Below are 14,533 nucleotides of genomic sequence, written 5' to 3' on the forward strand. Positions count from 1 at the left end.
AAATTAGTGGTTAGGTTAGCACAATTAGCATGGAATTAGTACAATTAGCACGAAATTAACATGAATGGGATGCAAAATTAGTGAAGGTTAGTGAAAAATTAGCAAAATCAAAAGAGAATTTAGGGGTTTTTGGGGTGAAATGACTTTATACACATCTAATTAAACATAATTACACTACACACAAATCAAATCCTACCTAATTACAATAAATCGGTAATCAAATTACTCTTATCTTTTGCAACCTCAACTCCACTAGCGTAGGCAACCCGTCCCCAGCAACGACGCCAATGTTGGAGGCTCGCCATAGCATAGCCAATCTCCCACAAAATCTATCAATCCAGAGAGAGAGAGAGAGAGAGAGCATGACCCGGTTGGAGGCATCACACAAAGAATGCGCGAGAGCGTCATCGGATACAAAGATTGAGAGGATTCAAGAGCGTGCATCCTCCAATGTGAATAGAAATCATCCCAAAAAACTAATGCTAATCGCACATCAAGCATCAATTCAAGCAATCATCTACACACATCAAGCAACGAAGTGAGACACACGAATCTTGGAGTCTCTCAAGCACAACTCTAATTACATGCATTGACGATTAAGCACACAAGATCGTATTCAAGTCGGCCACCCCAACCATGCCAATCATGGTGTCCAAATCAAGTCACACATAATCAAATTAAGCTCAAGGCTTCTTAAACCTACACACACACACACAAGCACACCATTAGAGGACCACTCTAATCCTTCAATCATGAGTACGCCCACTCCGCTTAATCGAGAGAGTTAGATAAGGACTCCACTAATTGGAGTAGCTTAGCATAAGTAAGAGTTAGATTAGAGAAGATCAACACTTCAAAACAATGAAGGAAAGTAGAGAAACATGATTGAGAACATAATGAAAACTATATTAATTAAGAGAGGATTACACTAATTACATGTGATTAGCACTAGCCTTCTAAGCATGGGCATTAAGCTCAAAGGCTAGGCCATCAAGAGCTACTCTAGGGAGAGATTTCTCAAAAGTACCACTCTAGAATCACCTCTCATTAAGCATAGGGCTCTTTTATAGCTTTGGGCCTCAAACCCTTCAACTATGGGATAAAGTGAGCTCTCTAGCTTAGACTCATACAACTTTGGAACTCCTAAATGAGCCCAAGCCCTATACAATGAAAAGTAAATATTGTTCACTATGGCACATCCACAGCTTGGTGCATAATTGGTGTAGTCGTTAGCCGCCGCTGCTAACATTCTAGTAAATTCTATACACACACACACACACACACACACATATATATATATATATATATATATATATATATATATATATATATATATATATATATATATATATAAAGGAGTTCTTTTTATTGCACCTCTCATTTCACAGCCTCGCATGGCTTGATTTTTCTTGCATTCTATAGCTTAATTCTAGTCAGTGTTTGGGAAAGTCTCTTTTATTAAGCGGTCGCCAATCAAGTTTTCTCCTCGAAAAGAAGCAACTCAAAAATACTAGCAAATTTTTTAGGATTTTTGAACTATTTTCTCACATATTTAACCGGTTTTTCTTCTCTTTACTATGTTTGCCACCGGCTAGTATTGATTTCAATCGGCTCAAGGCTAAGCTAAGGAAATCCTTTCCCAAACATTGATTCCAAGTAAACTCACCCTAATGATTTTATCAAAATTTTCTTGTTTTAGAAAGCCACTGTGACCCTCACTTGTTTTGTTTTAGTTTGTCAATGGGTCTCTTTATTTTATGCTTATTTTACTTTTTTTATTTTATTTTGTTTTAAAATGCCAATATGCATTTTTTTCACCTTGTTGGTTAAGTGGGCCCTTTGTAACATATCAAGCATTGTGATTATGTGTGTAGAATGGACAACATAATTTTATATTAAAACACAATAAAAAGGACATATGATCGTAAGCATTCATTTACACCTACCCTCCATAACTCTCATCCCCCTTTACCTTTACCTTATGCAAGCCCTTGGTGACTCCCCACCTTGCTATAGCTTGAAAACACATTCTTTTCTTTTTTTTCAAACTCACAATTTTTGAGTGAGAATTGGATTAAAACCAAAAAACTTACATAGCAAGCCATGCTCACACCGAGCCAGGACATCAACATAAACCATAGTTCCCATCAGAGAGCAGGAAATGAGCTTCACTGCATATTCTGATCCCTTTACAAATCTTTCCTGCCATGCCTCTAGTGGGATTGAAATTTATTTATTTTTTTAATGTGATAACATGTGCCAAACAAAACCGTATCTTATAGTCTTATCACTACAAAGTGAAAAATTGCCTGATACAATACTTCCTCAAAGTGTTTTGCTCCAACATGACCTTGTCATGTGTCTCGCGAGCAAAATGGAAAAAACATATACATCCCATTCTGGGAATGCCTAATCAAAGCATATACAAACAAGAAAAAATTCCCAACATACATATTGAGATTAAGCTGGAAACATACCATAGAGTACCAAAGCCATGCTTCAAGGGTTCAGTAATGACACACACTGTCAACCAAACACTAATAACAAATTAGTGAATAGACACAAATAGTTACCTGATGATCCATACCCACGTCTTGGTATTCAAAAACCTTGGAAAATTCCAAATGATACGGAGATTACCCCGTGGTAGATGAGAAACACTTTCCTTGAAAGTGCAAGTGTGAAGGTTCCAAGAATTGACCATCAACACTTAGCAAGGAATTTAGTAATTACAAGATGGATCTTAACCCAAAATTGTGCTTGTATGGACACACTCAGTGCTATAGATAAAGCATGAGATCTACTAAAGTTGGAATTACATTCACAACTAGATCATTGGTGGACTTGAAAGTCCTTAATCTTGGGTTTTTTTATGGATAGCCGTGATTTTTGAAATGTTTGCTTCATGTACACACCTTGGTAGAGATAAGCCTTCACCAATTTAAGACGTTCAAAAACTCAACTTGATCGTCACACTAAAAGTATGTAATGCTAAAGTAACACCCAAAAAATCACTAATGGCAAGACTCTTGCTTGTCCATTAGAATGGATGGGTACTTGACATGAACGAATTGTTTTTTTTTAATAGCAATCACTAACGGATTACTAATAGATGGCTCTTAACCATTCAAAATTAGATGGGTCATAGCCCTCAAAAAACAGATGGCTCTTAGCCCTTCCTTTTACCATATCAACATAGAAAGATTTTAGAAAATTCATGCCTAATTTCACTATCCCGCCAGAGAATTAGGGGGAGAGAGAGAGAGAGAGAGAGAGAGAGAGAGAGAGAGAGAGAGAGAGAGAGAGAGAGAGAGAGAGTTGGGCTGAAGAAAATCCCTTACTCTACTGTGTTGTATACCCTATATGTATGATTTTGTGCAGACAATGTCTGTGTTGTAGCGTATCCTATAACCGTACAATAGTGTGCTTGTAAAACACTCTCTCATAAAGATGTAGCATAAAACACAAGTCACAGCTTGGCCCACCTACCCTTGGCAGTGATCGTGACTGTACAAATTGACTTACTTTTGACACTTCACCCTTGAATGAAGTTCATTTGATTAAATGGTTTTAAACATTGACATAGTAGTTGGTGTTATACCAAAGTGTAAAAGTGAAAATTGGGGATGGCTGCCATGCGATCTTAATACGATGATCTTATAGAAAATGACACATGGACTTTATGTGATTTGCCTCCTTGCAAAAAGGCCACTAGTACAAAGAAGGTTTACAAGTTGAAATGCAAGCTGGATAGTGAGATTGATTGCTATAAGGCTTGACTTGTTGCAAAAGGTTATGTACAGTAGAAAGGCATAGATTATGAAGAGATTTTTTTGCCCATTTGTCGTATGAATACTTTTCATTTTCTATGTGCATTGGTAGCTCATTTTGGTTGGGATGTACATCAATCCGATATTGAAACTGCTTTCTTCAATGGTAAAATATTTCAAAAATTTTATGTAATGCAACCTTGCGGTTTTGTCATTAAAGCGAAGGAAGATAAAGTGTGCAAATGCAAGAAATATTCGTATTGGTTGAAGCAATCTCCTCATGCTTGGTACGAGAAAGGTGGCGCTCATTTGACTAAATGAGGCGTTTGTAACAATCCAACATAAAGCACTTTGTATGTAAAGCGTGAGGGTGATGTACTTCTCATCATTGTCCTATGTGCGGATGATTTGTTGATCATTGGTTTGAATGAGGTGCACATTGCTGAATCTAAGGCTTATTTAAATGCTTCTTTCAAGATGAAAGATTTGGGACTGTTACATCATTACTTGGGCATACAATTTAAGCAATGTGATGGTGGTATTGCATTGTGTCAAATAAGTTCCATAGAGACATTGCTATGGAGGATTGCAAGCCTATTTCCACCTGCGTTGCATTTATTCGACCGAATAATGCAATTTATATCAAATAACTCGTCATTATCTGCGTATTATCATAAAATACGTGGAATTTTTGAATAATTTATAAACTATCGATTGATACTTTATCGATCGATAGTTTATCGATCGGTTTCGATTGATACTTTATCGATCGATAGTTTATCGATCGGTTTAATATTGATCGATACGGTTATATAAAAAAACATTTTGTTTGATACATTTTCGATCAATTTCGATTTTGGAGCTTTCTAGTTGTCACAGAGCTCACACTCTCTACCTCATACTTTTGAGATGCATTGTATTCTCTCTATGTTTATGGCAATGAATTTGTTCTAGAGTTGTTAATTGATGACTTTGTTAAGAGTCAAGCAATGTCTTTTTATTTGATTGCCAAGCAATGTCCTCAATACTTATGTTTATGTGAATTCTCTTCAATACTTTATTTTGTTGCTACTAAATCAAAAAAGTGAGATATATAACTCAATAAGGAGGTACAATGAGAAAAGGTGAGATACATTATCATGAAAAGATGTTTACATTTTACCATCTATCACAGGCACCAGGTCATCAACCTCTTCATTGTCTGAACATTCTGTAGCCACTTCCCACTCCATCTCATCATAACTACATCTCTGTTCCGCCACAGTTTCATGAGTTTGAAGCACTCCAAAGTGTACTTCGGTCGCACGTGTGGCTATCTTTGTGGGTGCATGAAGGAGACGCATGTTACAAAAGACGTTCACAAGGTTTGCGGCACGAGCAAGACTTAAGTGATTTCTGCGCTTTGAATGCACAAAGTCATAAGAAGACCACTTGCGCTCACAACTACCACTAGATGCCACGATCGAAAGCACCCTGGTTGCCACGTGTTGTAACTCAACTACGTCTCCTCCATATTCTTTCCACCATACTGGGCGTGAAATCTTTTTTACGCTATTAAGAACCCAAGGATCTTCGAAAGTTCCTTCCCTATTAGCATAATCCACCATCTGTTGGAATGCATCCATGCCATCGTCACCTGGCAACAACTGCGAGTAGACATTTCTAAAGTCTCTCATCACCTCTTTGTTGGAGGCTTGTCCGTTCATCTGGAACTTTGGATCCAAGACAAATGCAGCACCATGCAATGGTGTGTGCATTTGAGCCCATCGTTTTTCCACAAGATGCACGATATGTGATCTCTCTCTTGCATTGTAGTGGTTGTATTCTTTGGTTTGACGCAACGCCTCAGACATGATCCAATAAACCTTACCAATGACAAACTTATCTGTGTGGACAACCCTTAGTAGTTCCACATAGGGCTTACTAACCCCAACAAGTTTGTCAATGTTCTGCCAAAAGAGAGGAGATTGCACCAAGGACACACATTTTTGAGCTGCTTTGCGGTGGCTTGGATACTTGCTGAGCCAAGCCTACCAACTGCGATTTGCAACAGTTTTTGTAAGAGCCACTTGCACTTCAATGAGATTATTCAAAACATAGTATGATGTAGCAAACCGTGTGGCACAGAAGATTTGAAGTGCTTTTTTCGGAGACTTGGAGCGAAATAAAGCATATGTAAACTGATGTTCCCGTATAAACTTGACTATGTGATTGGCGTCAAGAACCTGTTTTATGAGTGATAATCTGCCCATATCCTTTAGAAGTAAAATCAAGGTGTGAGCTTCACATCCAATCCATGTAATTTTTGAGTACTTTTCCATAATGGCTAAACCTGCTCCTTTGTAGTTTGAAGCATTATGTGTAACAATAGCTGCCACATTCTTCGGTCCACCCAATTGAGCTATAGCTCGCTCATATACCTTTGTTAAGTACAGCGATGTCTTCTCTTTCAATGAAGTATCAATGGCCTCCAAAAACATTGCACCTTTCGGACAAATTACCATGTCATTAATCAATGGTTTTTTCTGGCAGCTGGTCCATCCATCGAGGGCTATGGTACATCCAAATGCTGGAACAAAGCCAAGAATTGTTCGCCTGAGAATCGCTTTTGTACTGCTCTTCACTTTGTCAACATACTCCGTTCACATTTTATTATAATCAGGATAAATGAATCCTTTTTTTGCAGTTGACATTAGGGCATCTTTGAAAATAGGATTTCTTATGACATTAAATGAGATTCCACAAGCCATGAAGTCTTGTGTCCACTTTAGATGCAATTCGAGCATGTCCTGTTGAGTGAATTTTTCTTGTAGAGTCCCAGGCATACCAGCTCTGCTGGATGTCCCGGGACAAGCATCTATCCCTCCCATGGCACCATTTCAAAAAGTGTAAGGACTTTGAGGTGTTTGGGTTGTTCCCATTGAAGGTCCTTGGTTAGCTCACATGTCTTCTTGATCCACACTCACTTCTTCTATATTGATAGATGACGTACCTGTCATGCCCTTCTGTCTCTTAGGAAGAAGTCCTGCCTGTTTGCATTTCTTTACATACCCTGCAAAATGGACCCATATGTCATTAGGTGGTGCTCCACATTCTTTCACATTGGGACTAGTGCCGAATAAATGTTCTTTGATGCGAGTTACATTGTCGTGCCACTTATGCCCACAATGTTTGCATTCCAAAAACAAAATTGTTTTGCCTCTCTCTTTTTGCTCCACATACGACCACTCTTTTCCTCGCACCATGCTTTCTGACTTCAACAAAATATATCCTACAATCAATAGATACACTATTATTATAATTTTTCACCATAACAGCGAAACGAGAAAGATAAAAGGTTATAGATATGATTTGCTAAATTAAAATGATGAATGAATAGTGTTAAGATAATATTTTAGGGAAGATCACCAATGGATATATCATTCTTGGCTACTAGGTGGTAAAGAGCGTTTTCTCAAGACAACCTAGATGAACGATGGAGTCATCTCACATTCCACTATCTATGTCTCTTGGAGGTAGGAGCTACTGCTCAAACACAACCAATCGACCCTAAAATAACTGAGGTCTCTAATTTCTATATCAACATAGAGGTAAGAGCATGAGCTCGATAACATCCATGTGACTCCCAAGTACTATGCATGACTAATATTCACTAGGAGGTAAGAGCTTTCCGCTCGATCACAACCTAGTGAATTCTATAGGTAATCCACCATATTCACTTAGACGTAAGAGAATAAGCTCAATAACAACCAAGTGAATCCTACTTCATACCTTAAACCTCACTTGGAAGTAACAGAATCATCTCATAACAACCAAGAGGCACTAAGTGGACCTATTCTATGCAACCAAGGGAATCCTACTTCATACCTTAAACCTCACTTGGAAGTAAGAGAATCATCTCATAACAACTAAGAGGCACTAAGTGGACCTATTCTATGTCTATATGGAGGTAAGAACATTTGTTCATGCCAGCCAAAAGACCCTACATGTATGTGTATATGTTCCAAAATGTATGAACTAACACTATTATTTGTGCACATATTATAGCTATGATAGATTTTAACCATCAAATATCACTTTTAGTATCTATTCTAAAACAAATAGAGCTGAAAGTATAGCTTCTAATGTTTAGAATTATACATTCGCACTATAGCTAGAAAAATAGCCTCTAATACATACAATTATTTATTTATCTATTCTTAAACAAGTAGAGCTAAAGTAGTCTCTATTGCTTAGAGTAATTTATTTAATCTTATCAATATAGTTAAAGAACTTCTATTGTTAAGAATTATAAGTAATTCAAATCTATATCATTATTTTATTTTTAATGTATAAACATTTTAAAAAAATTCCTTTAAAAATAAAAGATTTTTTCTGACAACTCAACATTTCTATGCCCGAGGTAACCGGACACTTTGGTGAAGGGAATTGTAGCTAAAACACGCAAACTTGAGCTTTATATACTACTATTGTATCGATCAAAAATATATAGATCGATTAGTGTTATTGATTTACAACCTATCAATCAATAGTTTATCGATTGATATGTAAGCAATAAAACATTTTTTTTTGCAAAAAGCTGATGTGGCAGCGAATAATACGCACGAATAAATCTTTAGAACGTATTAATCAACCATTATTCACGAATAAAACGAATGTCAAATAACGAATCATGCAACCCAGATTGCCACTCCCATGGAAACAGGTTTGAAATTGAGTCTTCATGATGCTGGTGATCCTGCCAATGTCACTCTTTACCAAAATGTTGTTGGATGCCTTATTTATATATGCAACACGAGGCCGGATATTCAATTTGAAGTCTCATAGATCAGCAAGTTTATGCATAGCCCAAGGTCTAAGCATTAGTATGCTATCAACTGGACCTTTTGCTACTTGAGTGGCACTTTACATCTTGGGTCATTTTATCCCAAGGGAAGATCATTGTCGTTAGATTTACATGATTTTTTGGACTCAGATTGAGCTGGTTGTTTTGAAACGCGAGTGTTCACAAGTGGTTTTTGTTTTATGCTCGGGAACTCATGCATATCATGGTTAAGAAAGAAGCAACCTAATGTGGACACTTCTAGTTGTGAGACTGAGTACATGATAGTCTTCATAGCTACAATTGAGTGTGTATGACTGAGAAGCCTTATGGATGATTTGGGTGTTGGAGAGGACACTACCAACATCATCGAAACTAATAGCCAGAGCGCATTGGCACTTGCAAGGAACCCTTATTTTCATGCTCGTACAAAGCACATTGAGGTGCATTATCACTATGTCAAGGATAGACTCTCATCAGGAGAGATCATCTTGGCTTGTGTGCCAACACCAAACAACCTCTTAGATATTTTCACAAAGGCATTGTAATGTGAGAAGTTCAAAGCTTTTCACAAATCTTTGGGCTTACTTCCCTTTGTGGATTGATCATGTCCTTAGGGCATGGAATATCCCTATAATCTATGTGCCATCTCTTATTCACTACATCACCCAAGGGGGAATCTGTTACCATATACACGTGGTAGTGATGCATGTGAACACACTTAGGACCGCCGAGGAATTTTTTCCCTCACTAGGAGGTTTTTCCCCTATGCATTGTATATACGCTCATCACTCAAGGTCTATCTCATCTTTCCATTGCAAATTAAGTTATGCAACTCTCTATTGTGTGCCTTGAGCTTCCTTCATCTTCTTCAAGTTGTGTGTGTTTTCCCTACAACCCTATTTCCAATAATAACAAAATCTGAAAAAACAAAATGGCTAAGCCTTTTGTGAGAAATGGGCAATGATTGACATATGAGAGATTGGTCCTTGGAATGGCATGTTGGGCGTCACATACACTAGCTTGAAGTATGCCCATACATCATCTTGGCTGGACAGGTTCTACTATCACTATAAGAGGAAAGGTCCTAAACTACCATTATCGCTGTAGAATTAACAAAGGAAAATAGAGAAAAAAAATTGTGAGCGAAAATAACAGTGGCAAAGAGCGTGATAGTGGTCCAATAGTAATTTGTGTTGTAATAGAGGTAGATATATATCCACATCTATTATTGTGTATGTTATCACTAGTATTATCGCGCATATTATCTCTACCCAACTTTTCAAAAATAAAGATACTCATTTGGGCTACCCAATTTTGGATGGCCCAAATGAGATTTTTTTTTACTTGCATAAAACATATCAAATATCAATTGCATTTATAAAAAAAAATGAAATTACATGTCAGATCTTACGTGCATAATTGGAAGCACAAAGAAAAATACTTAAATTAAATACAAATAAAGCAAAAATTCCAAATGAATTTTATGTACAAATTATGAGGGTTTGTTGTGCCATATTTGCACTTTTAAAAGAGAATTACAAAAAATATATATCAATCTAAGTCTCTGTCTTCCTCGTCCTCCTCATTCTTGCTTAGAGGTACATAAGTTTGATTGCTCTCACTCTACAACAACCAAAACCAAATTAGGTAAATCAATGACTCAAAATCGTTAATTACAATATTCATTAACTATACTTCCCGTTTGTAGAGATCTGATAGCTGAGTCAAATTTCTCACAAGATATATGATGGTTTTCCAACAACCATTGCCAAGTATTGAACTCGTGTCTCTCTTGATACTCAACCATGTCTCTAGTAGGACTGAGCATAGTGACATTTTTTTTAGTTAAAAATAACCCCAAAAGTTTCATAAGCTAAAAAATCTTCTATACAAAACTTGCACCATTAAAAACCTACATATTTATCATTTTAGGTTTCTTTGCCTTGTGAACCATAGTGTGTGGAAGTTTTCCTGGCCCTCAGGGGGTGCACCTTTAAGAAACTATTCATATAACGTGCGTTCAAAGGGTATTAATAACAAAGACCCCTTTACTTACATGTTTAAGGTAATAAAATGATCCCTTTTTTTTCTAGAACTTACGGGTTTTTCTCTAAAGTACATTTTGAAACCCCTCATGTTGACATAATGCTGTTAAAATTTTAAAAACCCATTCATTTGAACTCACCTGGTAACTTATATGTCTAAAAGGTGAACCCCCTGAGGCCTGGCCCAAGCTTCATGTTTTTGTCTATGGAATGAGCCATTGCCGCTTCCTTGCCCTTTTTTGCATGGCCCACTCCCACTCTATATCTATCACGTTGCCATCACCATAGCTCCTCATTGGATTTGCAGCTTGATTGGTTGTGATGCGTCGTACACTTAATTGCTTGTTTTTTATAAATTTTTTGATATACCCTTCCAACCATTGCGTCAAGAAATTCCCATTGAAGGAGTTCAAAAATTGATTATGCAATGATTCCTTGACATAACATGTATGATAGGACAATTGGTCTTTGAATTTGATAAAACAATTATTATACATTGAGTGCAAGTGGCATCGAAATTCCCTCTCTTATACAGTGCCAAAATGGACTCGCCACCATACTTGACCCTAAAGTAGCACCCATGTGTATCTGGCATGGGCGCATTAGCGTCCCTCCCCCACCCCACCCCCTCCCCTTCTCGTGTGCCACCGCCAAAACAGACGTCTCAACAAGAGCCCCAATATCTCTGTCTATCATGACACTTGTTACATTGAGACAAACACTATCTTGCACTACTAGAAGACATTAGTTGGCCACCCTTGTACTCTCAATGAGGCTCGAGTGAATTAGGAGTAGAATAAAATAGTGTGGATCCCTGCGATAGAAGGGGAGCGGGATAATAAGAAGAAGTGGTACAAGGAGGTGTTTTCAGTGCGAGGATTTGGACATATGGAGTCCCTCCTTGACTCCCCACGATGTGTTTTTTTGTGAACAACCATACGCCACTAGTTTTTATGGAGTGTAGCATCCAAACAAATCATGCATCAACAAACACATGTACTCCTCTTGTAAAGGGAGTTTGCGCTGGCCGAGGAACTTGAATAGATGGACCAAGCCCACCATAACCATATCAGAAAGAAATCTACACTCAAGATTTCCTTTAACTAACTATAGATAAGCCTAAATCCATTCCTTGGATGTACCACCTCAAGAGTCAAGTCCATTCGAGGCGACGACAACCCTAGTGGGGAGCCCAATTGCAACGTGAACCAACCAAAGGAATAATTTGGGAGTTGCTCCCTAGTAGGTGGTCTCTCATTTGACATCTACAAGAGATTAGTTTGTAAGTATTGGCCTAATCTCTCTATAATCTCCCTATACTTAATCTGCACACCTCTATCTATCTACACCCAATCTATACAACTTCTCTATCCTTTATACCTATCTACATCACTTCTCTATGCCTAATCTACACCATGTAGAGAGAGAGAGGTGGATAGATTTTCAAGCATCTATCTACCTCTCTTTCTACAGTGCATCTCTACCTAATCTACACACCTCTATCTCTATATGTAAGGTAGACAGAGAGGGCATACAAAGGGAGGTAAATAGAGAGATCGTAGAGAGAGAGGTAGATAGATACGTACATACAAGCATACATATACATACACACTCACACAGATGCCTATATCCATGGATACACATATACTATTAGACCTAAGTAGAGGCTAGTAGTGCCCAAGGCCTAGTGACACCTCTTTAGATATCAACACAATTTCAATCCTGGTAAAACCAAGTGTACGTTGCAGTAATCCATACATGAGTGGATCAAAGATTGCAATGCCACGATTAAAAATGGACTATACTCGAGACAAAGCGTTCAGCCATCAATTGTTATGCTCCCTTACTTAGTGCCTACATACATACATACATATATAAGCATACTCACATAGGTATGTATATACATACATACATACATATATATATATATATATATATATATATATATATATATATATATATATATATATATATATATATATATATATATATATATATATATATATATATATATATATATATATATATCTACACACTCACATATAGAAACATATACAAAGTTGCATATATATACTTAATATTAAATACATAGACTTTGACCATACTATTAGACCTAAGTAGGGGCTAGTAGTGTCAATACTCTAGTGGATTTTCTTTAGATATCATCACAATTTCAAAGGTGGTAAAATCGAGGATAAGTTGCAATAACCATACATGAGTGGATCAAGAATTGCAACACCATAATTAAAAAAGGACTATATTCAAGAGAAAGCATTCAATCATCAAATGCTATGCTCCCTTACTTAGTGTCTACATACATGCATAAATACACACTCATATGCATATACATTCATATACATATATACATGCATACATACACACAGTTGTAACATATATACATGCATACATACAGTCATATACATATATACATACATACTCACAGTCATATACATATATACATGCATACATATCTACATACTCACATATGTATTATTTACACATAAGTATATATATATACATCAAAAGTAATTCTATACACCTCTATCTACACCCTCTCTTTTTCTCTCTCTAATCATGCTAATAACTCTCTCTCTCTCTCTCTCTCTCTCTCTCTCTCTCTCTCTCTCTCTCTCTCTCTCTCTCTCTCTCTAATCTTTACCTAACCTACATGCCCCTATCGACGCCTTAACTATATCTAATCTACACAGCTCTACTTTTCTACCTAATAAATATAGATAGAGAGGGCGTAGAAAGAGAGATAAAATAGGCGTAGATAATTCGGTGTATAGAGAGGTAGATAAATTTTTATCCATCTATCTACCTCTTTGTCTACACCTAATCTTCTTATCCTATCTCTCTCTACCCACTCTCTCTACCTACCTAATCTCTACACACTCTCTCTCTCTATCTACATAATCTCTACACTTTCTCTCTACCTACTTACTCTCTATCTCTCTAATCATCTCTACTCTCTAACCACCTCTCTCCACCCTCTCTCTCTATTATCTTTAATGATCTCTCTCTAACCAACTATCTCTACTCTTCTCTCTCTATATTGTCTTTCTCTACTATTTTCAACTATTTCTACATTTTAGCTCTCATTCCTCCCTTTACTCTACCCAAATTTTCACTTTTTTTCAAATTTTCTTTAAATTAACTCTATTTTTACTTCTTTCTTCTTAATGTTTGATTTTTCCTTTAAACTCATTTATTTATTTTTTCTACTCATTTAGTTATTTTCAAACTGAGCAATTTTTCACTCATTTAAACATTATCTTACATCAATCAAGCAATCTTTTCCTTCCTCTCTTTCCTCTTTCCTCTCTCTCTCTCTCTCTCTCTCTCTCTCTCTCTCTCTCTCTCTCTCTCTCTCTCTCTAATCACACGTTGATCTTTTCCGCTCCCTCTTTCACACTAATCACACACAGATTGCAAATTGCAAGCAAAGCAAGCAAACAAACCGCAAGCAAAGAGGACAAACAAACCAAAAGCAAGCAAGAGAGGGATCATGCAAGTGGTGAGATTTACTACTACTCTTTTGTGTGTGTGTGTGTGTGTGTGTGTGTTTAAAACTATACGGTCAGGTGGCCGCGGGGGGGGGGGGGGGGGGGGGGGGGGGGTGAGAAAAAATTTACTTCTTTTCTTGCTCTCGCTTGAGCCTTCTCGGGGTCAAAAACTTACCTGTTTGCTTGCTTTCGCTTGAGCCTCCTTGGGGTCCAGCTTCCCTTATGGTAGAGCCTCCTTCCTTCTTTGTGGTTGAGCTTCAACTAATGTTGGTAGAGAGTTTTCCTCGAAAGAGAGGTTGTGTGTGTGTGTGTGCGTGCGTGCACACGCACATGCATGTGTGTGGATGTGTGTGTACGTGTGTGTGTGTGTGTGTGTGTGTGTGTGTG

At 37.3% G+C, this 14,533-nt stretch overlaps 1 pseudogene; it reads right to left on the bottom strand.

The window, feature by feature from the left end:
- Positions 1-4,921: 4,921 nt before the first annotated feature.
- LOC147426865 (uncharacterized) lies at positions 4,922-6,640 on the bottom strand (annotated as a pseudogene).
- Between the last annotated feature and the right edge of the window lie 7,893 nt (positions 6,641-14,533).

The sequence above is a fragment of the Adiantum capillus-veneris genome, chromosome 24 (genome assembly GCF_014529385.1).
Source record: "Adiantum capillus-veneris isolate H3 chromosome 24, ASM1452938v2, whole genome shotgun sequence".
NCBI classification, from domain to species: Eukaryota; Viridiplantae; Streptophyta; class Polypodiopsida; order Polypodiales; family Pteridaceae; genus Adiantum; species Adiantum capillus-veneris.